The 24,753-nt window shown below is 44.0% G+C and overlaps 1 non-coding gene across 1 annotated transcript; it reads right to left on the bottom strand.

The window, feature by feature from the left end:
- Positions 1-24,682: 24,682 nt before the first annotated feature.
- Positions 24,683-24,753, bottom strand: TRNAK-UUU (transfer RNA lysine (anticodon UUU)). Its single transcript has one exon. It is a non-coding gene; the product is annotated as a tRNA-Lys (tRNA).

Genomic DNA, 24,753 nt, shown 5'->3' with positions numbered 1-24,753 from the left:
TTACATAATGAGTTTTGCTATCTCTTCCTCAGTATCATCCTTTAACACAACTGCATTTATGTAAGCCATAATTTTTCCCCCCAAAGTTTCAGGAGTCACCCCAGCTGGAGCTGCTCCAGGAACCTTGCTGAGGTACTGATTTCTAGGCTGTGAAAAGATCCTCTTTATCAACAAACTTTATATTCACCTCTCATTCCTTAAAATCCATTGTCAGTGCATTTTTCTTCCCAGTTCTAGGCCATGTAACTTCTTCAGGGAGTAATCCCTTTTCTTTCCTATCAGATCTGGACCATGCTGTGACTTGACTCTAGTCACTGGTCTATTAGCCAGTGGGGCAGCTGGGGACAGATGTTGGGGAGGGCAAGTATCACCTTGAAAGGCATCCACCTTGGTCAGAACCCATGTAATCTTCAGGCAAGGGGATTCCAGCAAGGGGCAGTGGGCTACTCCTGCACACCCATGGCTTCAGAGGAAGCTGGAGTTCCTATGAGGTCAAACATAGTCCCCTCAGATATCACCACTCCAGGTCTTGGAGGCCCATTTCCTCCCTCTCATGACTCAAGAGATTTAGAGAGTCTACAAATATGGGCTCCTCATAGTTCTGTTACTACTAAGGCCTAGACCCAGTTTTTTAGCATGGTATGCCCATGGTTGAAGTTGCATTTAAACCTCACCATGAAGGCTTCTGGCTCTCCCCATGTCCTTAATCGGTAATTGGCCAACCTGAGGTTGTCATCTTCTTCCTTCAGAGTGCATAACTGGCATAGACATATTCATCAGCTGACAGAGTCCCCCGACTGGTTCTCTCACCTGTGGAACGAAAGCTATTGTGGAAGAAAAAGCCAAGTGGAAGTCACCAAAACTGCCTCTACTTAGGGTGACCTACAAAAATAGCAAACCAAAAGCAAAACCACGTTCCTGGAGGGATTGTAGAGATTAGTACCACTATCAAGGACTTGGAAGAAGATGAAGAGGTGGTGATTCCTACCCCATCCCCCTTCATCTTGCCTTTTGGGACTTGCAGAAGACAGATGGGTCTTGGACAATGACAGTGGGTTATCATAAACTTATTCAGTAGTGACTTCTATTGCATCACTGTTCCAGATAGAGTTTAATTCTAGAGTAAATCAACACAGCCCCAGGACCTGCTATTAAGCTGTTGATCTAGAGAATGCTTCTTCCTCCCCATGTCTATTAATTAGGATCATCAGACACAGTTTATTTTCAGCTGATAAGGCACCTTCAGTGTCCTACCTCAGGGCTATATCAACTTTCAGGACCTCTGTCATGATCTAGTCTGAAAGGACCTTGATTACCTTTCCACAGGATATTAAGCTGATTTGTTACATTGGTGATATCATGCTAACTGGGTCTGGTGAATAGGAAATAGAAACTACTATAGATATTTTGGTGAAATTTTTAGGGGTCCAGTGGTCTGGGACATCTTGATATGTACATTCCAGGATGAAAGACACGTTTCAGTCCCTTTCTACCATTAAGAAAGAAGCACAGTGCTTAGTGAGCCTCTTTGGATCTGGGAGGCAAGGTATATCTCATTTGGCCATGAGTTACCAGTTAACTCTAGCAACTAGTGTTCTAACTTATTTACTGAGTGACCCAAAAGGCTACCAGGTTTCAGTAGGTCCTGGAAAAGTGAAAGCTCTGTAGGAAGTCCAGGTACCGATGCTGTTCCACCATTTGGGCCATGTGACCCAGAAGATCCAGTGGGTCTTGACGTGTCTGTGGAACATAGGGATCTATGTGGAGACTTTGGCAGGCCCCCACAGATGATTCTCTGCTCAAATAGGATCTAAGTTATATCATCCTCTGCTGATATAACTCCTCTTGAGTCTCCTTTTGAGTATGACTCCTTTTGAGTCTCCCTTTGAGATGACTTCCTAATGGACACAGGTGGTAACTACACGCCTGACTATGGGTCATCAAGTTACTGTGTGAATTGAGCGGCCATCATGAGCTGAATGTTGTCCTACTCATCCAGTGATAAAGTTAGGCATGCACAGCAGCACTTTGTTTTCAGGTGGAAGTGATCTATATCTGAAATTAGGTTCAGATAAATCCAGAAGACACAAGTAAGTCTCTTGGGCAAGGGGCTTGGGTGCCTATGGTCCCTAACGCCACTTTCTTGTTCCTTTCTCTCAATCTGCATTATGGACACTATATTTCTGAAGAAGACCACAGTCATATCTCTTGCCCCATCTGTTCTTCTATAACCTTGACACTCCCTCATGAAGAAGCAGAATCTATGTACTCTGCCCCTTTTTGAACTTTGACCAATAGAGTACGGCAGAGTGATGTTATGTGACTTCCAACGCTCTTGAGGCTCTCACTCATGGAATCTGCCACCTTACTTTGGGAAAGCTCAGGGGCCTGTGGAATGGCCTACATGGAGAAGAGCAGAGAACTGGGTATGCTCCAGCCAACAGCCAGCACCAACTTGCCAGCCATGTGAATGAACCAAACTGAAAGTTCCTCCTTCAGGCCCCAGTCAAGTTTCTCAACTGACTCTTCCAACATGAGATGAGCCATTGTTACTGAGCCTGGCCCAAAGAGTAAATCATGAGCAAAATAAAGTTATTGTTATTCTAAGCCATGAAGTTTTGGTGTGGTTAGTTACATAGCAGTAGATAACTGCTCTACTCATCCATGGCCCGTGAAGGGTCATGGAGAAGAGACATCCTCTTAGCACGCTCAAGTCTAAGTAGTGTACCTGGTTGTACATTCTGCCTAGAAAAAGAAATGGTCAGGAGTACAGACCTGCAATGATTCGTGATTTGGACTTGGAGTGGGGGCAACTAGAAAATTGGTGCTAAGGAAATCTGAGGAATAGATATGTGGTCAGCCCTCTCTGAACAGGCACAGGATATGATGATAATTGTATTTTAGGTGAATACTTACTACCGAGCAACCTAAGGAAGAAAGAATCTTAATTATCATATGAGTCTGCCAAAGTCAGTCAGCCTCTTTCTCCAGTGACCCCATCCCTGCCAAAAAAGCTCATTAAAAAAACAAAAAAGGCCAAACTGGCAGAAACAGAGGCTGTGCATGGGCTTGGCAACATGGAATTCTACACCCCAAACTGCCAATAGCAAAGATCAGCAATGAGCTTCTTACAACTTATTCCCCAGAGGAATGAACAAGATATATGATGTTAGAAATAATTTACATTGTTTTTATGGGTCACTCCATATTGCAAGGGATAGCACTTTTTTCTCACTGGACTGGACTCTTAACTTTCTATGTAGATTTGCCTTCCTTGCCCACAATGCTTCTGCCCCAATCAAACTCGGACTTGCCCCAATCAAATTAGGACTTCCCTGGTGGCTCAGACAGTAAAGCATCAGCCTACAATGTGGGAGACCAGGGTTCAATCCTTGGGTCAGGAAGATCTCCTGGAGAAGGAAATGGCAACCCACTCCAGTACTCTTGCCTGGGAAATCCCATGGACAGAGGAGCCTGGTAGGCTACAGTCCATGGGGTTGCAAAGAGTCGGACACGACTGAGTGACTTCACTTGCCTTCCCTGCCCACAATGCTTCGGCCCCAATCAAACTCAATAAATGTAATAGACTTTTTCACTGTCATAGCATTCCACAGTGCATTGCTTCAGACCAAGGAACTTACATTATAGCAAATGAAGTGTGACAGTCGATTCATGTACCTAGAAATCACTGGTCACTCATCTGGTCTTGTGAAGATTCAGTTACATCCTCAGTAGATGGTAACATCTTGTGGGGCTGGAGTAGTGTCCTCCATGATGTGTCCAATCAGTGGTTAACGTGTAGCCAGGATTCATGGAAATCCAGAGTGAAAATGATCATCACAAGAAAAGCTACTGGACTTCCCTTGTAGTCCAGTGGCTAAGACTCTGGTCTCTGAAGGCAGGGGGCCTGGGTTCGATCCCTGATCAGGGAACTAGATTCCACACACTGCAACTGTGCATTTGCAAGCTGCAGCTAGAAGATCCTGCATGCCACGAGGGAGAGCGAAGGGCCCAAGTGCTGCAATGAAGACCGGTGTGGTCAAATAAATAAATATTTTTAAACATTATAAAAGATTTAAAGAAAAGAAAAAACCACTCCTATTTCTACCCCTAGGGCTTCCCTGGTAGCTCGATGGTAATGAATCCGACTGCAAATGCAGGAGATGCAGATTCAATCCTGGGTCAGGAAGATCACCTGAAGAAGGAAATGGCAACCCACGCTAGTATTCTTGCCTGGGAAATGCCATGAAGAGAGGAACCTGGCGTGCTACAGTCTATGAGGCTGCAAAAGAGTTGGACATGACTTAGTGATTGAACAACAACAAATTTCTACCCCTAGTGATCTCTAATAATAAAGGACAGAAATGGTATGGATCTAACAGAAGCAGAAGATATTAAGAAAAGGTGGCAAGAATACACAGAAGAATTATACAAAAAAAAATCTTCATGACCTGGATAATCACAATGGTATGATCACTCACCTAGAGCCAGAAATCTTGAAGTCTGAAGTCAAGTGGGGTTAGAAAGCATCACCACGAACAAAGCTAGAGGGGGTGATGGAATTCCAGTTGAGCTATTTCAAATCCTGAAAGATGATGCTGTGAAAGTGCTGCACTCAATATGCCAGCAAATTTGGAAAACTCAGCAGTGGCCACAGAACTGGAAAAGGTCAGTGTTCATTCCAATCCCAAAGAAAGACAATGCCAAAGAATGTTCAAACTACTGCACAATTGCACTCATCTCACACGCTAGCAAAGTAATGCTCAAAATTCTCCAAGAGAGGCTTCAACAGTACGTGAACTGAGAACGTCCAGATGTTCAAGCTGGATTCAGAAAAGGCAGAGGAAACAGAGGTCAAATTGCCAACATCCATTGGATCATAGAAAAAGCAAGAGAGTTCCAGAAAAACATCTACTTCTGCTTTATTGACTATACCAAAGCCTTTGACTGTGTGGATGACAATAAACTGTGGAAAATTCTTCAAGAGATAGGAATACCAGACCACCTGACCTGCCTCCTGAGAAATCTGTCTGCAGGTCAAGAAGCAACATTTAGAGCTGGACATGGAACAACAGAATGGTTTCGAATTGGGGAAAGAAGTACATCAAGGATGTATATTGTTACCCTGCTTATTTAACTTATATGCTTATTTAACTTAACTTATATGTGAAATGCTATGTTGGATGAAGTACAAGCTGGAATCAAGATTGCAGAGAGAAATATCAATAACCTCAGATACGCAGATGACACCGCCCTTACGGCAGAAAGTGAAGAACTAAAAAGCCTCTTGATAAGAGTGAAAGAGGAAAGTGAAAAAGCTGGCTTAAAATTTAACATTCAAAAAACTAAGATCATGGCATCCAGTCCCATTACTTCATGGCAAATAGATGGGGAAACAATGGAAACAGTGACAGGCTTTCTTTTCTTGGGCTCCAAAATCACTGCAGATGGTGACAGCAGCCATGAAATAAAAAGACGCTTGTTCCTTGGAAGACAGGTTATGACCAACCTAGACAGCATATCAAAAAGCAGAGACATAACTTTGCCAACAAGGGTCCATCTAGTCAAAGCTATGATTTTTCCATTAGTCATGTATGGATGTGAGAGTTGGGCTATAAAGAAAGCTGAGCACCGAAGAATTGATGCTTTTAAACTGTGGTGTTGGAGAAGACTCTTGAGAGTCCTTTGGACTTTGAGAAGATCAAACCAATCAGTCCTAAAGGAAATCAGTTCTGAATATTCATTTGAAGGACTGATGCTGAAGCTGAAGCTCCAACACTTTGGCCACTTGATGCAAAGAACTGACTCATTGGAAAAGCCAATGCTGGGAAAGATTGAAGGCAGGAGGAGAAGGGGATGACAGAGGATGAGATGATTGGATGGCATCACAGACTTGATGGACATGAGTTTGAGCAAGCTCTGGGAGTTAGTGATGGACAGGGAAGCCCATTGGCTACAGTCCATGGGGTCTCAAAGAGTCGGACATGACTGAGTGACTGAACTGAACTGAACTGAGTGATCCCTAACAAACTTTTTGCTTCTCATTCCCTTAACTTTGGGTTTTGCTGGTCTAGAGTTCTCAGTTCCTAAGGAAGGAATGCTTCCCCCAGGGTTTATAGCAGTGATTCCATTAAACTGGAAATTGAGACTGCTGCCTGGCCACTGAGGGCTCTTCAGGCAAAACAGGATTTTCTGTACTGGCTAGGGTGATCTGGACTATCAAAGCGAAATTGGGTTGCTGGTACACAATAAAGTAAGGAGGACTATGTCTGGAATGCAGTCATTCCCCTGGGAAGCATCTTAGTTCTCTCATGTCCTGTGAAAACTACCTCAACTCAGGAACTCAGTACCTACATTACAGGATATCAAAGGCAGAGCATGACTTAGCTGGTAACCCAAAATATGGGCCTTGGTATCTCCTTTTTGATGGAGGGTTGCTGCTGCTGCCGCTAAGTCGCTTCAGTCGTGTCCGACTCTGTGCGACCCCATAGACGGCAGCCCACCAGGCCCCAACGTCCCTGGGATTCTCCAGGCAAGAACACTGGAGTGGGTTGCCATTTCCTCCTCCAACGCATGAAAGTGAAAAGTGAAAGTGAAGTCGCCCAGTCGTATCCGACTCTTAGCGACCCCATGGACTGCAGCCTACCAGGCTCCTCCATCCATGGGATTTTCTAGGCAAGAGTACTGGAGTGGGGTGCCATTGCCTTCTCCGGATTGAGGGTTACCGTGTTTTTATTGTCTAAGGGGTAATTGCGATATGTTAGCCAGAAGTATGGTTTTACTGTTGTCTTTACTCGGATGGTGAATATGGTTAATAGACATCGGTGAGCTGCAGTAGTTTTTAATATGATTCAGTTAATCTTTTACTATTTCAAGCACACACATTAAAAAATTTATTTAGTGTTTCTGAAATTTAAATTTAACTGGATGTCCTGGAAATTCCCCTGGCAGTCCATTGGTTAGAACTCTGTGTTCCCATTACACGGGGCCTGGGTTCAATCCCTGGTCAGGGAACAAAGATCCCATAAACCACAAGGGGTGGCCTAAAAAAACAACCAAGAAACCAAAACCAAAGAAAAAAAATGTATTTCCTGTATTTTTATTTGCAAAATCTGGCAGTTTTAATTGAGGAATAACAAATAGTGATGTCAATTAGATTAGATATTGTAAGTAACTGGTCGTTCATCCTGCCTAGAGAAAGACATGACCTGGGATACAGACCTACAGGGATTCGTGGATAGCTAATTGTTTAGTAGAATTAGAAAAGTCATCAATTTTGATCTCTAATGAAATAACAGGTCCAGATCATGATCTCAAGGGCCGCTTAAATCATTAGGTGAAATGTTAGTGAGAATCTTTATAATGGAGGGACCAGGGCTGCACCACCTGAATGCACTGATCTATCTTAGACTCTCTGAAAGTAGATAGCGGACGCTCGATGCATCACCATGTGATGCAACAGGAAGTGCATGAAGAGGCCCATGAGCTCCCTCCCGTTGCCAGCACACAAGCAGAACCTGAATCTAACCAGGTCTTTAGAATACCTACTGGTTTTCAGGAAATACTGGAGAGGGAATAATAGGACAAGTCAGAGAATTTCAAAGGAAGGCAATCAAGCAAATCCATAATGTGAAGCATTTTACACTTAAAAAATAATTTGGTTTCTCCAATAAATCAAAGCATGAAAAAGAAAAGTAGGGGCTGTATTGAAATAAAATAAGAGACTTGTGAGACCAAAGAACCAAACATGTGGGCTTTGTTTGGATTCTGAATCAAATAAACCAGCTCTAAAAGAGCATCTCTGACTACTGATTAGTATTGGCTACCTGATGACCAATTGAAGAAATGAGGTCTGTAATCACAAGTTTTATGCATATTACTATTTCTTTTTTTCTCCTTCTCTTTTTTACTTACTATATTACATAGAGCAAGTTAAGATATCTGATACAGAGCTATCGTAAACTTTATAATTTAGCCCTTAGATAACAGGATACCAATACGTGGTTATACCAGAAGAAGAATAAACATCACTTAGAGATGAATGCAGTGAGATTTGGCTTTTCTTTTTAGGATAAGCTGAGTTTTGTTTGTATGGGTGTAAGTCCATTGGGAGAGTATATTGGTTTTCATTATTATTTTTGTTTGGATGCTGTATTACCAAAGGGGTGGACTGTAGCAGGTATTAGAGTGTGGCCCATTCAGCTCCATTCCAATCACTTTGTGTTATGTCTTGCTGCCGGGTGAAAGCTGGAAAGTAAAACACTACATTTCCCAGACTCCCTGACAATTGGAATGTTTCAGATGACCAATCTTCTATCTAGCAGCATGTCCATATGAAATTTGAACTGTATAAATATTATGAGGCACAAGTCATAATTCTGCTGTTTCTGCTAGCAAGCAAGGTCATAGAGGCATTGGAGTTTCCATGGCATTTGTAGTACAAGACCAGGATCCAGTCCCAGTTTCCTGGGGAGTAGGAGGCATCCATTTTGGCAGTGTAAGTCATGAAAAAGGCACTGTGAGCTTAGAGCTTGTAATTATGGTGGCAGCTTTCTTATTCCCAGCTTTCCCACTGTGCCAGAGGCTGCTCCCTTTGTGAGCCAGCTCTGAAGTGTGTTCAGAATTCATTCCTGGGAGCTCAAACAGCTCTTTCAAATATTCTAGTGGTTTCATAATCAGTTCAGTTCAGTTCAGTAGCTCAGTTGTGTCCCACTCTTTGCGACCCCATGAATCACAGAACGCCAGGCCTCCCTGTCCATCACCACCTCCTGGAGTTCACTCAGAGTCATGTCCATCGAGTCAGTGATGCCATCCAGCCATCTCATCCTCTGTCATCCCCTTCTCCTCCTGCCCTCAATCCCTCCCAGCATCAGAGTCTTTTCCAATGAGTCATAATAACTGGTAATAAATCTGCTGCTTCCAGCTAGAGTAGATTCTGTTATCTGCAATGGAAGCTTGACCCATACAATTGGTAATACCCAGAGTCAGTGAAGTTTCAAAGAAACAGACCCTTTCACATCCTCCTGATGGAGTATAAATAGATTAATGATTTATGATTGTTTTTGTATCTTTAAAATTCTTATCCTTTGATCCTATAATTTACTTTTAGAGATGTTTCCTAAGGAAATAATCAGAGATGCACTCAGGGGGTTATAGTAAACATAAACAATGACAATATTTGGCAGTTGTTAAAAACAATGTTTCAAACCATAGTGAATGATATGGAAAGTATTCATGATGTCATGTTAATTGAAAAAGTCAGTTTATATGCATGCATATTTCTGTATTATTGATGAAAAGGCATGATACCTTGAATTTGTTGAAGATACTTCAGCCAAAAAAAAGAGAAGAGTAGTTGGAGGAGATAGATGAAACACAATTGGCAAAAATGTTGGTAATTACTGAAGCCAGATGTTGGGTACATGGAGATTCATTATAGTTTTCTCTCTACTTCTTATGTATATTTGAGAATTTCTGTAAAATGAACATTTTAATCTTTAAAAAGAAAACAAAACAAAATTATGTGTATAGTATGTTCCCAGTTTTATAATATTAATATACATATACATAGACTAGAGACTAAGAAATACATCAGTATGAAAAGATTAGTGGTTTCTAGGCATTAGTGGGGAGGCAGGGATCACTAGGCTGACCACAGAGGGTTTTAGGGTAGTGAAACCATTCTGTCTGGGATAGAATAACGGCAGACACTTGGCATTATACATTTGTCCAAACTTATACAAGGTACGACACCAAGAGTGAACCATAATGTAAATTGTGGATGTGCCAGTGTAGGGTCATTGATTATAGAAATACCCAACTCTGGACGTGATGATGGGGGAGGCTGTGGTGTTGGACTGGGTATATTGGGGGCAGGGTATACACGGGACGTCTCTACATTTCTCAATTTTGCTGTGAACCTAAAACTTTTCACAAAAATAAATTCTAGTTTACTTATTTATTTGGCTGTGCCATGTAGCATGTGGGATCTTAGTTCCCTGACCAGAGATCAAACCTGTGCTCCCTGTGGTGAAAGTGCAGAGTCTTAACCATTAGACTGACAGGGATATCCCAATAAACCTTATTTTAAAAATACTTCTAAATGTTAATAGAAGATACTTCTGGACTGCGGTATTAGCCTGATGTTAATTTTTTGAATTGTATGAAGGTGAAAGTCGCTCCGTCATGTCTGACTCTTTGCAACCCCATGGTAGCCTACCAGGCTCCTCTGTCCATGGGATTCTCCAGGCCAGTATACTGGAGTGGGTAGCCATTCCCTTCTCCAGGGGATCTTCCCAACCCAGAGATCGAACCTCGGTCTTCGGCATTGCTGGTGGATTTTCTACTGTCTGAGCCACCAGGGAAGTCTTATGTGTTATTAAATTGTGTGTTATGAGTGTATTTTTTAAAATAAAAGGTGTCAATTTAAATCCAACTAACTAACTTGGTTGCTTCTAGGAAGGAAAGCTACAACAAACCTGGATAGTGTATTGAAAAGCAAAGACATCACTTTGCTGACAAAGGTCCATATAGTCAAAGCTATGGTCTTTCCAGTAGTCGTGTACAGATGTGAGAGTTGAACAATAAACAGAACACTGAAGAACTAATACTTTCAAACTGTGGTGCTGGAGGAGACTCTCAAGCGTCCCTTGGACAGCAAGGAGATCAAACCCGTCAATCCTAAAGGAAATCAATCCTGAAAACTCATTGGAAGGACAGATGATGAAGCTGAAGCTCCAATATTTTGGCCACCTGTTGAGAAGAGCTGACTCGTTGGAAAAGATGCTGGTGCTGGAAAAGACTGAAGGCAGAAGAAGGGAGTGACAGAGGATGAAATGTGTGGATGGCACCACTGATTCAGTGGATATAAACTTGGGCAAACTCCGGGAGATGGTGGGGGACAGGGAGGACTGGCGTGCTGCCGTCCATGGTGTTGCAAAGAGGTGGACACAACTTAGCAACTGAACAATAACAACAACTAAGATAATTTAGAAAATTGACTGATAAAGATCAGTGGTCAAAGGAGCCACACCAGGTGTCCAGAACAAAAAAAAAGTTATTCTCAGCAAGTGATTCCACACATCATGGTGCAGATGAGTTACCTAAGGACGAGAAACCCATGAAATCAAGTGTTAACAGATTGGCAGATTTAGCAGCAATCCAGTTCCACTCTGATGAAACTATAAACTTATTCAGAGAATAAGGAAGGAATGTGATTATAACCTAGAGACGTAAAGTCAGATCCTTTGTTGCCTGCCCTAGCTGATGGGTGCTGTGGGAATCAAAAAGTGTCTTATCATGGCCACGTAGGGATGACCAGGACATATAAACTGGCGTCAGCCTCTCTCCATATAGGGAGACCAGGAAATAACATGTTGATCCTATTCCTGTTTTTACAGATGCTTTTCTCTAAATTAATATGTTGAAATTTTGCTTCCTTATTCAATTAATTCAGCAGATATTTATGAAGGGCTTACTATGGGCTACGTGCTGGGTGAGAAGGAGAGAGAAATAACAGACAACTCCTATGTTTGAGGGCTGAATGACTTGTGGTCCACAGACAGAGATGAGAAGATCTGGGGGTAAGTCACGTTTTGACTGAGAGTGCTGCAACAAGAGCTCTGTTTGGAGGTGCAAAATGTGCAATGCCTATTTGATGTTGTCCAGAGGCAACCAGATAAAGGAGCCTCGGAGCTTGGGGGAGAAGATGGGGATGCAAAGAGAATTCCTGGGGGTTCAGGAATTGCTAGGGCACATTAGTCCCCCACGTTTGCTTGGATTTGGGTTCACCATCAATATACACTTTTTAAAACCCAAAGACTGAGGCTATGACTCGGACCTGCAATGACCCTTCTCTGAGGAGGGCTCCTCTCCTCACTGCTCTCAGTGAGTTAGAAGACTGATAAACTGACAGTAACAGCAGAGGGTGCTGTGAAATTAAACTGCTCCCTAAGCCCAGGAAACGCTTATCCACCAGGTCAATTTCAGCTTACGACATATTAACATAACTGAGAAATGGTCTCTGCCATTTCTTGGCTTGTAAACTAAAATAAATCAGAATATGTAATTGTTAACTTTGAAACAGCACCAGCTCTGTCCTGAAATGCAAATACAATTAACAAATATTAAAGAACAAATTGATATACATGATGTAGTTTATCTTAGATTTCTTTAAATTCACCATGATTAGTAAAGAGCTGGTACTTCAAGAAGGATCCATTTTATGCCTAACTGTACACAGAGTAAAATTCTGATCAAGTATTCTGATGAGAGCTGAGAAGAAAATATGGGCACTAATTGCAGTAAACATGTTCATTGACAAGTAATATTAGCAACCTTTCCCTCCCAACCTAGAGGTTAGGTTGTTCTGATGATACAAGTTACCTGCAGGGCTTCAGTGACATTAAGCCAAAGGAAAACAAAGGACAAAGAGCAAATACATGTGCAATTCAAAATTTAAAAATAAACTTATTTCTCATTCATTGTAGCTTTCGGTAGAATTAAATGAGATAGCCTGCTAATATTTGTGAAACACTTAACACAGAGCCTGGCACACAGCAGGCACTCAGTAAATCCTAGTTCCTTCTTCCTTTGCTCCCTTTATTGATTCTCTTCTCGATGTACTTCTTATAAAAATATTGTTTCCCACATAGATTACTAACATTGAATATGCTCTTTATTGATCTGGTATGTTAGGGATGCAAAAGATAAGGTGCGGTGGCTCATGGCGGACAGAAAGGAAAGTCACAGTTGAGAAATCATTCTGCGGGTTTGTTGTTGCTGCGTGTTTTTATAATGTGCAATTTACCAAGACCCTTTCACGCGGGCAATGTCCTGCTTTCAGAGCCAGTTTGCTCAGGCATAGATCAACTCAGAGACTGACTGTCGCCTTGTTATTGAATTAGAGCTATGTTTTTGACAAGTATGGCAGCCACATCATCACTTTAATCACCCGATAATCCACTGTGTCTCTTTATGCTAATAAATAAAACATCTTTCGTTAAATATTTCCTAGTAAGCAATAGCAGACCTGTAATCTCCACTCCTATATGTTACAAAGTAAAATGATAAAACAGTAATCAAATCAAATCCTGTCTAGGAGTTTTATAGACAACTAATAGCTGCAATTGCAAAGTGCACATCAGATAGCATTGCGGTGTGCTTTTTTCTTTAATATAATGGACTATGCATATTTCACTAACTGTCTCATGATATCAAATGAATTTAACAAGATGATTATGTAGGTCAAATTACTTAGTAAGTTCTTTTAAGAATGGCTTTTAGACCCTATTATGACTTTTAATGGTGCAATTTGTTAGATGATTGGAATTTCTAGAATCCTGCCTGCAAGTGCCTGTCACAGACACTTGCTCTGCCCTGGTGATGTATTTTTAAAACCTACTTCTCGCTTGTGGCGATTGAAACAAAAATGACCACCAAAGAGCGACTTCCTACCAGCTCTATTCCTCAATTTCAATTATTTAAACTACTTCCTTATTGCCAACTTATAATTTGAATATTCTACTTTCAAACAGCCTTCTGATCGAATTTCTTTAGACTTCATATGAAGATGTCCTGAGAGTTCTTTTCCCCTTCAAATATTAAATGTGACTCTGCTTAATATATGTCAGGAACTATAGACCAACTGCCAAGGTTTAAACTTTTTAAAATGGTGGGTTAGTTCTTTAATTGTACATCTGTGATGATAAACTGAAAGGGAAAACTAATAAAATATGATGGAAATATTCAGTCTTTGCACTGGGAGTATTGTCTTTGTAGGTATTTCTATTTTACTCAGTTTAAGAAAGCTTGCTATTCAAGTTAAGTTTTAGAAAATGGCTGACCAGAAGTCACATAGTATTCTTTTAATTTCCTCTCTTTAAAAATTATTTTATAAAATAATTTGAAAATGCCTTCATGTAATAATTAGTCTTAGATGTCACTATCCTTTTAAAACTGGTTTTCCATGTCTGATTCCTTCACACTTACATTGATATTCCCCTATAACTTCAAGCAGCCTTTAAGACCTTGGTGCTTTCTCATACTTCTGCCCAATATCGGAAGCTTCCACATTCCGAAGTTTGATATTCTTCTTGCTATACAGCAGAGAGTATTCTGGGGTGGAAGAAGTTCCAGATGCAGTTGGAAGATGGCGATTCTGGTCTTTCTCCACCCCTGGACTTGCAAGATGACCCTGTGAGACTCCCTCAGCCCCTCAGAGCCTCCAGTTGCAGCTTGGAAATGAGGCTAACAACCCTTGATTCCTGCACCTTGGGGTCATTACAAGGCTTAGTGAGCTCAGGGCGCACATTCTCATTTTCTTTTTCATGTTGTCAGTGAGTCCTAGGTAGGGGGCAGAGTAAAAGTGGAATATGGAAGTCTGCTCGTATGTCTGGGTGAAAGTCACTATAGAACAGTGTTATTTAATTTTTCTACTTCTTTCAGTTCAATGGATGCAACATTCACAATCCTCTCTAAGCCCATCAACCACAAAAACTTAATTAGATATTATATCTCCTTGGTTTAAAATAGTATTTAATTTTACATAATGTGTTCAGCCAAAATATTAGGATTCCCTAAACAGAAATGTTCCCTCTATTTTTTCCCCTCGGGCTTTTATTTCAATTTTTTTGTAGCTTTTAAAAAAAAACTATTCTCCTTAAAGTATGATTTCGGCAGTTTCCCTCTGTGAAACATCACAAACTCCCCCGCTAGCACTGCTTAATTGAAGATGTAATCCCCACTTAGTGGCTGTGGAGCCTCACAGATACCAAGTGCGGCAACGGGTAAATATTAACATTCCGGTTAAGTGTGCACTGCCTCTTATTCCTTTCCCCCACAAATTGTCTTCCTGCTCCTCTGAGTGTCATCTAAAGTGAGATGATATTAACTGAGACTTACATGGTGCTTGGAGTCCTGGAGTTGAAATTAATGGGCAAATATCCTTCTCGCTTTACAGAGTAAATGAACATTCAATCTTTGGGCCATAGGCAGGTGTTACAGAGAGGCTCAGAAAAGAGGGGGCACCGCCAATGAATAATGCCACATTTCAGGCCAAATTCAAGTCCTTTCCTTGCTTGATGGACACAAAATACAAGTAGAGGGAACTTTTAAATGAATAAACAACCCTCAGAACACAACAGCCTGGGGCTGCGTCATCCGGTGCATATTGGCCCCTTATTGATCCCTCCAAAACTCTTTAGCTCTGTTTTACTCCCTGGGAATCCTTGTGTTTGGTCAGTTTGCTTTTCAGGTCCAATTTTGCTTTCCGAGTTCCAGCTTTGGAGTGAACACCCGAGGCTGACGGAATAAGACACCCCGGGCTCCGTGGGGGGCCTCGCCTCCAACGCAAACAACTCTTAGAGTCAAATTCAAGAGGAAACTTTTGACCAGGCAAGAGCAGCTGGTCATCCTTCCTTGTGGTAGGCACGGATGGCTCCCTGAAGAAACCTTCGTTTCCCGAATGACAGCAGAGGGCACCAGAGTCTACCACAAGGCCGAGTCAGCCTGTCTCACCATCCTGAAGGTGAGAAATCTAGTTAAGAAAAAAAAAATTTTTTTTTATTTTTTAAGAGATTTTTGTTCCCATTTTTTCTGTGAAACCTGGTGCTATGAGGGAGCCTGGCTGGGGGACAGCCCCCTGCATTCTGATCAGTGTGAAGGGAACCTGGGTTTGCGTGTCCCATTAGCACCTGACACATTTGTGTACATGATACACATGTATCATTTTTTAATCAAAACTAGAAGGAAAAATTATTACATAACAGCAACCTCAATTCTACTGAGGGCCCTATCCCGCATCCTAAGGGGCTTTGTAAACATCTGCTCAGCATCAGTTTCCCACCAAGAAATAATTCTTACGCTCATTCAAAAGACAGGTAAACTAACGGTCAGACTGTCAAGACGACTTACTCCAGATGACAAAAGCAGTCTCCATCAGCTCAATAATACAGCACGGGAGCACACTTAGAAAAGGCTTTCAGAATCAGACAAGCATCCATTTGTTATTCCGAACAGCATTTAAGGGTGACATTAGTTATGAAGGCCAAAAACCGTGGTTAAAAGGCCGCTTCTTTCCTGAAGCACCTGGAAGCTTCCAGGCCATTAACCGTGCTCAGTGGCAGCTCCAGTTCATTCCGAAAGCATTTGTTATGGAGGAAGACATGGGAAGTGAGTCAGATCCCTTCCTGGTCCATCAAAATGTGGGAGATGGATCTAGTTCTGTCCCAAGCATGAAAACTCTATCCTTATCAAAAGGGTCATTCCAGGGCTCCTGACAGTCTGTCCTGGGGTTCCTCTTATAGAAGGGTCTGGAAAGAATTAACTTTAGGATAAGGTTCTTTACTGCTTTCTTCATTTGTTTCTCCTTTGCATTCCACTGAGGGCTTGGAGTATGGACATTTTGCTAACTCAGGTTTCAAAGGGAAAGTGAAGCCTCTCAGTTGTGTCTGACTTTGCAAGCCCATCGACTGTAGCCTACTAGGCTTCTCTGTCCGTGGGATTCTCCAGGCAAGAATACCAGAGTGGGTTGCCATTTCCTTCTCCAGGGGATCTTCCCGACCCAAGGATCGAACCCGGGTCTCCTGCATTGCAGGCAGACGCTTACCTTCTGAGCCACCAGGGAAGCCCAACTCAGGTTTATAAGATGTATAACTGTTTCTTTATAAGGCAACTCCATTTCTTTTATAAGCAACATTTTGCCATAAGGCAGAAAGTCCATCTCAGTCAAGTCAAGGTTTCTGTGGGTGGATCTCAATTTGGGGATGCTATAGAGCATCAAGGCAAGGAGGCCACTGTCCTCAGCCACTGTCCATGCATGCTGGCACCTGCATGATGACCCTCACCTGACTTTAGTCCTGGGTCCATGACGGATGCCACCACAGCATCATTCTCAACCCCAGGCCCCTCGGGATATCTCTCTGAGCTCTGCCAGACGCGCCCCCTCCCGCGGTGTACGGGAGTCATCTTACATGAGTCCTGTGCCCTCTGGGGGCAGCACACTCTGGGAGGTGGTCTCCGGCCCATCTATCTACTACACGGCTGCTGCCGCCACAGGGCTTGTAGTCTCTCTACCCTTTGAACAGGCAGCAGGGCACAAGTTTCCCCCAGGAGTTTTCTCCAGCAATCTGGCTTTTCTGCTGTCCCCTTCTTGTCAATTTCCTCCGGCTCCCTTCTTCTCCAGCCTGAGAACCTTCAGCCGGCTTTGCTCTGTGTGACTGGTCATTGCTTCTCCCAAATTACTACTCAGGCCCATTGTCCCTCAGAGTCTGGGCTCTGAAAGTTGAAAAGTCTTTTCATCCTTCTACTGTGACATCCCTCCTCTGAGGTGAGGATGCCATCTGGTCTTGTTGACTGAATGAAGGAGACAGTGGGGGGAAGACAGGGTACAAAGAAATACAGGGAGGAAGAAAAACCTCAGTTGAAAATTCAAATTATTCAATATTATCTTAGCTCATGTGCAATAAACTCATTAAAATATAAATAGAGAATAAAGGACAAAGAAAATGTAATAGATGTAGAAAATCAAGTCCAGAGGAAAGAAAGAATTTAGCCTGCAGCTCACATGGATAATATATTGTTGAGCTTAGAATTTGTCTCTGAGCTTCCTGGCAGCAAAAGGGGAAAAAAAGAAGACATAGTCACTTTATATATTCTTATTTTCAAAACAGAAACAATATGCAAATTCATCAAGAAAATAAAGAGGTTTTCTGGGACTTCCCTGGTAGTCCAGTGGTTAAGAATCCACCTTCCAACACAGGGGACATGGGTTCGATCTCTGATGGAGGAATTATTAATAAGATCCAATTGCCAAGGGGCAGCCAAGGCCACACGCCACCAACCACTGACCTGCTTGGTCTGGAGCCTGCACTCCGCAGCAGGAGGAGCCTGAATGCCGCAGTGAAGAGGGTCCACGCTCTGCAGGGAAAACCCAGCATGGCCAAGGATTTTTAAAAATACATAAAATAATTTTTAAAAATTTTTTAAAGAAAAGAGGTTTTCTTTTGCTTCAGATTTTAAAAGAATTGTTACGTGGGACCTTGCAATGGTAGCCCGAGGAAAAAGATGAGGAAGTTGACATCTGGGCAATCCAGAGACCAGCTGCAGACTTTTCTGTAGTCCTGGTTGCTCCAGACCTGAAGTTGGAATCAGAGCAGAAGGGCTGCGTGACTAGGTTGGCACTCTGTCAGCTAGCTTGTTCTTCTTCCCTTCCTCCCTCCCTCCCTCCCTCCCTTCTTTTGTTTCTTTCTCTTTCTTCCTTTCTTTCTCTCTACTGATTCCCTTTTAAAGAAATATTTTAAAGTATTAAATGTTTGGAATTGATTTTAAAATATATATATACAGGGGAAGAAAAAAAGTCAAACACCAAAAGAGTATGGCGGTGAGAAACCGTCGCCCGCATCCTCGTCTCAGCTCAGCTCAGCCGCTCAGTCGTGACCGACTCTTTGCAACCCCATGGACTGCAGCATGCCCAGCCTCCCTGTCCATCACCAACCATCATCCTTGTCTCCCAACCTCCACCTCCACTCCCTAACTCCAGCTCCCCTCCCTACAGCAGTCTTGAAGTCAGTTCTTCCATTCCCTCTCCCAGAATTGATCTGTGCATAAGTCAAGAGTATTTATACAGAGTGAAGTAAGCCAGAAAGAAAAACACCAATACAGTATACTAACGCATATATATGGAATTTAGAAAGATGGTAACAATAACCCTGCATACGAGACAGCAAAAGAGTCACTGATGTATAGAACAGTCTTTTGGACTCTGTGGGAGAGGGAGAGGGTGGGATGATTTGGGAGAAAGGCACTGAAACATGTATAATATCATATATGAAACGAGTTGCCAGTCCACGTTCGATGCACGATACTGGATACTTGGGGCTGGTGCACTGGGACGACCCAGAGGGATGGTATGGGGAGGGAGGAGGGAGGAGGGTTCAGGATGGGGAACACATGTATACCTGTGGCAGATTCATGTTGATATATGGCAAAACCAATAAAATATTGTAAAGTTAAAAAATAAAATTTTATATATATATATATATATATATAAACAAAAACAAAAAAAGAGTATTTAGCCCATCTCATTTTTTTTTAATTTTATAGAAATGCACCTTGTTTTTCACTTTGCAATCCATATGAAGATTGTTACCTATCAGTCTATTTTTAGTATTCCATGACATAGTTATTCTCTACATTATTGAAGGTCCCCTATTGACTAGGTTATTCATTTAGGTTATTTAAAATTGGTTGTTTTTTTAAGTGGTACTGAAATGAATTACCTTGATGGCAACAGCAGATCATTAAGCCAAGTGCAGGACTCTTGCGAATGTGGGGCCCTGTGCCCCAGAAGTTACACACCCACAGACCGGGTCGTACATGTAGATAGAACAGAGCAATGGAATACAGGTGATCACTGAAAAGCAACAAGCCTGAGACATCCATCAGGACAGGGGAGCTTACATGAAAATAAAATATCCAACTGTTCCTGCACGTAGCCTGCCGCTTCAGACATGGATATGCCTGAGTTTACAGAGACCAGAGATATGTTGTTTTGGCATCTTAGGAAATAGAGTTAAACCATATGAACTTGCTCCGGTTATAGATGGCGATTTCATAGGATTCTGTGCAGCTAAGCCCACCTCGTTCTTTCCAGGTTTCTCCAAACAGCAGACACTGAGACTAGGATTTGGGCAGAAGTGGTTATTTGGCAGTGATCCCAGGAGGCAATGGCTTGAGGGTAGGTGAGGGAGACAGGAAGAGAAAGCAGCCAATAAAAGGTGTGTTTCCAAGCTAGTTCCCCTGTGGGCAGCTGGAGTTCATTGTCAAGGAGATGTGAGAACACACCCCCCACCCAGGACCGGAGTGGAGTACTGACCCGCCGCTCCCTGCCCGTCAGGCATCGAGGGCAATGAGCAATACCTCTCTGCTTGGAGGGCAGGGGCATGGGCTGGGAGGCACAGGTGTGGACCGCAGAGGAGGAGCCTGCGGGAGCGCCGCTGTCGGGCTCCCCACGCCATGTCCAGTCTCCTGGGTACTCACCACCCCGCGCCCACAGCCAGTCACCTGCAAGGGTGGGCCACCGTGGGTACAGACGATCTCACACGGGCGACAGCTCCCACGTCAGCACTGACACAAGCAACAGAAGCTATCACGCGTTGTTAATCAACTCCGCTTGAATACAAAAGAAAACGTTCAGTTACGAAAATGAAGAAGCGCAGTGCCGTAAGGCATCACAGTAAGCATCCTAGACCTCTCTGGCTGCAACTACTGAGCCCTTGTGCCCTAGAGGCCGTGCTCCAAAACCAGAGAAGTGCGCTGGCCGCAACTGGAGAAAGCCCACTACGGCAGCGAAGACCCAACACAGCCAAAGATAAATAAATAAATAAATTGAAAAAGGGAAGAAACTTACAGAATGAGCATCCTTTGGGTTGGCTGCTCCCGAAGCTAAGTTTATGGTAAACACAGCTGGCCCTGCTTTATGAAGGGAACACTCAGAACGTGCCTGTTGCTGGCTGAGGCAGTAGAAACTCGTGCTGGATGTGACTGTACACAGGACCAAGGAAGGCAGGAGCATCTTGGGGACCGGGGGCTCTGGGCGTCTTGGCCAGATTTCTTGCAGGGTATTTTGCAAGTAGGCCAACACACAACTTGGTAGGTGCAGACAGGAAGGGTTCCCCCTTTCTAACTGTTAAGTTAAAACAAGATGCCTTAGTCTCTCACTCACTCAGAGCCCCTGTTTCTCAGAGTGTTAGTCAACTGACGTCCCCGTGAGTATTCTGCCCGTAACAGTGGACTCTCCACCGTGCCTGCAGGCTTACCCAGGGGTAGTGTATCAGCCCTCCACAAGCCCCCACAACTCCCCACTTCTGGCAGAAAGCAAGAAATTCTTTGGCTTTTTTCCTCAAAGGAAGTATCAGATTCTGGAATTTTTTTTTTAATTGGGAAAAAATCTTTCTAAGAACCTTTGAACATTGAGCCGTGTTTTAAATAAATCAAATGGAGACACATCTTTAAGGAGTCAGCAGTGCTGCCTAAAAAAATTTTTTTTTAAAGTTTGGATCCACGTTAGCCCTCTTTGTTCTTGGGAGCTGAGAACTTGCTACCTTTCAAGAATGGGTGCCCTTTTCCCGAGTTATCCACTGACTCCCTCCCCAGTGGCGACCTGCTCCTGGTGTCCTGTGGCCTCTCTGGAGTCAGCTGGCAGTATCCAAGCCAAGACGGTACGAAGGAGGCCAGAGGGAGGCAGACAGAGGGAACAGCGGGGGCAGGCGGGCACATACATCTGTGGTCTTGGGTGTTCCTGCCAGGACCCACACTCTGCCACCTTTTTTTTTTTCCTTGACAAGAGTCTGCTTGGAAATGAATGCACCGGCACGGGTCTGTGGCTCGCTTCTCCTTGTTTAAAGGCGTCCTCGTTCGGGGGGCTCAGTGATGAACCCCCAGGGCCCCCGCCCACATCAGCTCTTGTGCCCAGGGATGTGTGTGGGTGCACCTCCGGGTGGGGTCCTCTTGTGAGGACACTTGTGGACGGCCCATTCCACCCCCAGCTAATCGTCAGCCCCGCTATTACTGAGCAGCTAGGATGTGGAGTGTAGATAAGCGAGTGAACCAGGTGCCACCATGTCCAAACTGCAGGGACGGCGTCTGTCTCAGAAAGGTTGAGCAACTGACCCAAGGTCAAGGGCTGCCAGCAGGCACACAGGGACTTGAACTTGCCAGGTCTCATTCTCCCCTCTGCCCCCCGTCAGGGGGTGACCGTGGCATCCTGGGTGGCACAGCGGCCTCTTCAGCCCTCCGGTCTCTGTCACCCAGGCCCGCTGCCCCTCCCTTTTCCCTGCCTTGCTTTGGAGGAGTTTCCTAGAGCCCAGGCCCAGCCTCTCCTCACCCTTCTGGGAGCCCCCTTTTATACCTTGAGTCTTTAGTCCCGCTGCTTTCTGTCCCACTCAGGCCCCTCTTCCTTCCTGACCACCAGTGGGCCTCCCGAAAATTCAGCCTCACCCCACCACTGGCTTGTGTAAAGCCTCTCAGTTCCTGACCTCATCACAGGATGACGGCTGAGCTCCTGGACAAGGAATTGCGCCCTCAGGAAGTGGGCCCTCCTCCACGTGGCTGCTCTGCCATCTGCTGAGCCTCTCATGCGCTGTGCTCCCCGCCACCCCAGCGTCCATCCCTCTCCCCACGCTCCTCCCAGCCCTTACCCAGCCCCGTCTTCAAGTCAGCACAGGCCCCCAACAGGGGCCGTTCCGCCCCGCCCCAGCCCCCAGTGCCCAGGCCCTGCCCCTGCTTCCCTGCTGGTAGGTGCCCAACCCACTCTGTGAGCTCCTCCAGGACGGGCGGCCTTTTACTACAGTGCCCACAGCACCAGCCCTGGAGTAGGGCCCATGGTAGGTGGCGAGGACAAGTCTGCTGAACCCAAAGGTGAGTGAACTGACTCTGAGGTTTGTAAGAAGGTCACCCCACCTGGAAGCATTCCAATGACCCCTCTCCCCCGGGCAGGAAAGGCTTTGACCGTCGGTTTTCATCAAGGAAAGAAGCATCCGGGAGATGGTGAAAGACTGAGAGGGCATGAGGGCTGGAAGAAAAGACAAAGGGCACCAATGATGTCCGGATGCCCAGACTGCCTCCCTATGTTGACCTCTGTGGTTGGCTCACCTATTTGTCTGGGGTCCACCTCGGGGCTTTGGTCCAGGTAACCCCCAGGCTTCTGTCCTTCCTGATCTCTCGTCACCTCCAGTGAGAGAGGCCTGTGTCTCCTGCCAGCCCCCAGTCACCCCATCCACACACTCTGCACTGCAACCTGTCCAGGGGTTGGGGTGGGTTGGTAAATATAGCCTGTACTTAACGTGTATCTAAATTCACTCATTACTGGAAAAGCTATCAGTGTTGACATGTCAGGACATCCATTTTAATTACGGAAAGGGACCTCCTTATCAATTATTTAGAACCCACAGAAAATAATCCACTGAAAATAAGAAAGAAAAATTATCTCTGTCTTCCACCTTGAAAATTTGACACAGAGCCTATCACAGAACATGCACACTCACACACAAATACAAAATCACATGCACACTCATAAACACACATACACACATACTCAAAAACACTCAGGTCCACTCATCACTTTGATTCCATCCTTCCAGTTCTAAGAATGCTCCCTTTTGAAAAGGGATGCAACAGCAGAAATTTAAATGTTGGCTGTGTTTGAGAAAAACTAACATACAACAAATAAAAATCTCATGGGTTGACATTATGAATTTGAAAGAATATTTAGTTGAAGTAACTGATACCCCTCCTGAACTCAAACCAGTCTGCAGAGCTAGTCAAAACAAAGTGAAAGATTGAGATAATTATCCAGATCATTCAGGCTAAAAATACCTTCCAAAGCATCTCAATAATCGAGATCAAAAAGTTTCCCTGAGCATTAGCCCTCCAGAGTCGCTTAGCCAAAAAGGGCCGTGATAGTTTGCACATAAACAGCCATTTTGTCTGCAAACCTATTAGGTTCAGTGTTTCCACACTGGATACTGAAAACTATAGAAAAATGCAGTAAGTTTAATAATTAATCTGTAAGAAAGTAGGGGTGAAACAGTGTGTGTGCTAAGTTGTTTCACTCCTGCGACCCCATAGACTGCAGCCTGCCAGGCTCCTCTGTCCCTGGGATTCTGCAGGCACAAATACTGGAGTGGGTTGCCATGCCCTCCTCCAGATCTTCCCAACCCAGGGATCGAACTCGCTTTTCCTGCGTGGGCAGGTAGGTTCTTTACCACTAGCACCAGCTGGGAAACTCTGAAACTTAGTGAGCTCCTGTCATTTTCAAGGTATGGTGCTCAGCATCAGAAGAAACAGAAGGCAGTCCAAGCAAGGACCTGCTTAGTCTAACGCGTAATCTTTTGATGTCCCTCGGAGTATTTTAGTGTTGTTTCCTTTTAATCTTGCTGTCCAATGTGTTTTAAAAAAATTTTTGAGCCATTTAAACTAAATTGGTGATAGGACTGTGGATCACTACCACTCCCTACCACATCTTAAATGATATTATAACTTTTGACTTAATTCAAAACATATCCATTTATTTTCAAAAGATCTTTAATTTTTGCCAGTGACCACACGGCACAGTAAAAAGTGAAAGCCTCCATCCACTCCAGGATTCTTCCGCAGTAGTAACCTGAGCAAGTCATTTGGTTGGTGTCTGTTGTTTCCATGTCTTGTCCTATGACAATACAAGGCACACCTGTGTGTGTGTGTGTGTGTGTGTGTGTGTGTGTGTGTGTTTAAATGGGCTATGATAAATATATATTATTTTGCAAGTAAATTATTTTACTCACTAATGCATCAGGGACATCTTTCCATGTCATTACCTATCAGCTTCCCCCTTTCTTTTTTATTTTCCATATCATGAAGGCAATGGCACCCCACTCCAGTACTCTTGCCTGGAAAATTCCATGAACGGAGGAGCCTGGTGGGCTGCAGTCCATGGGGTCGCGAAGAGTCAGACACGACTGAGCTACCTCACTTTCACTTTTCACTTTCATGCATTGCAGAAGGAAATGGCAACCCACTCCAGTGTTCTTGCCTGGAGAATCCCAGGGATGGGGGAGCCTGGTGGGCTGCCGTCTATGAGGTCGCACAGAGTCGGACACGACTGAAGCGACTTAGCAGCAGCAGCATGCAGCTTGAAGGATCTCAGTTCCCTGACCAGGGATTGAACCTGGGAGTCAGCAGTAAAAGTGCTGAGTCCTGCCACTGGACCCCCAGGGA

Source organism: Bos indicus, chromosome 20 (assembly GCF_029378745.1).
Source record: "Bos indicus isolate NIAB-ARS_2022 breed Sahiwal x Tharparkar chromosome 20, NIAB-ARS_B.indTharparkar_mat_pri_1.0, whole genome shotgun sequence".
NCBI lineage: Eukaryota > Metazoa > Chordata > Mammalia > Artiodactyla > Bovidae > Bos > Bos indicus.
Note: the sequence above shows the minus strand (reverse complement) of the source record. Positions and strands in the feature narration are given on the sequence as shown.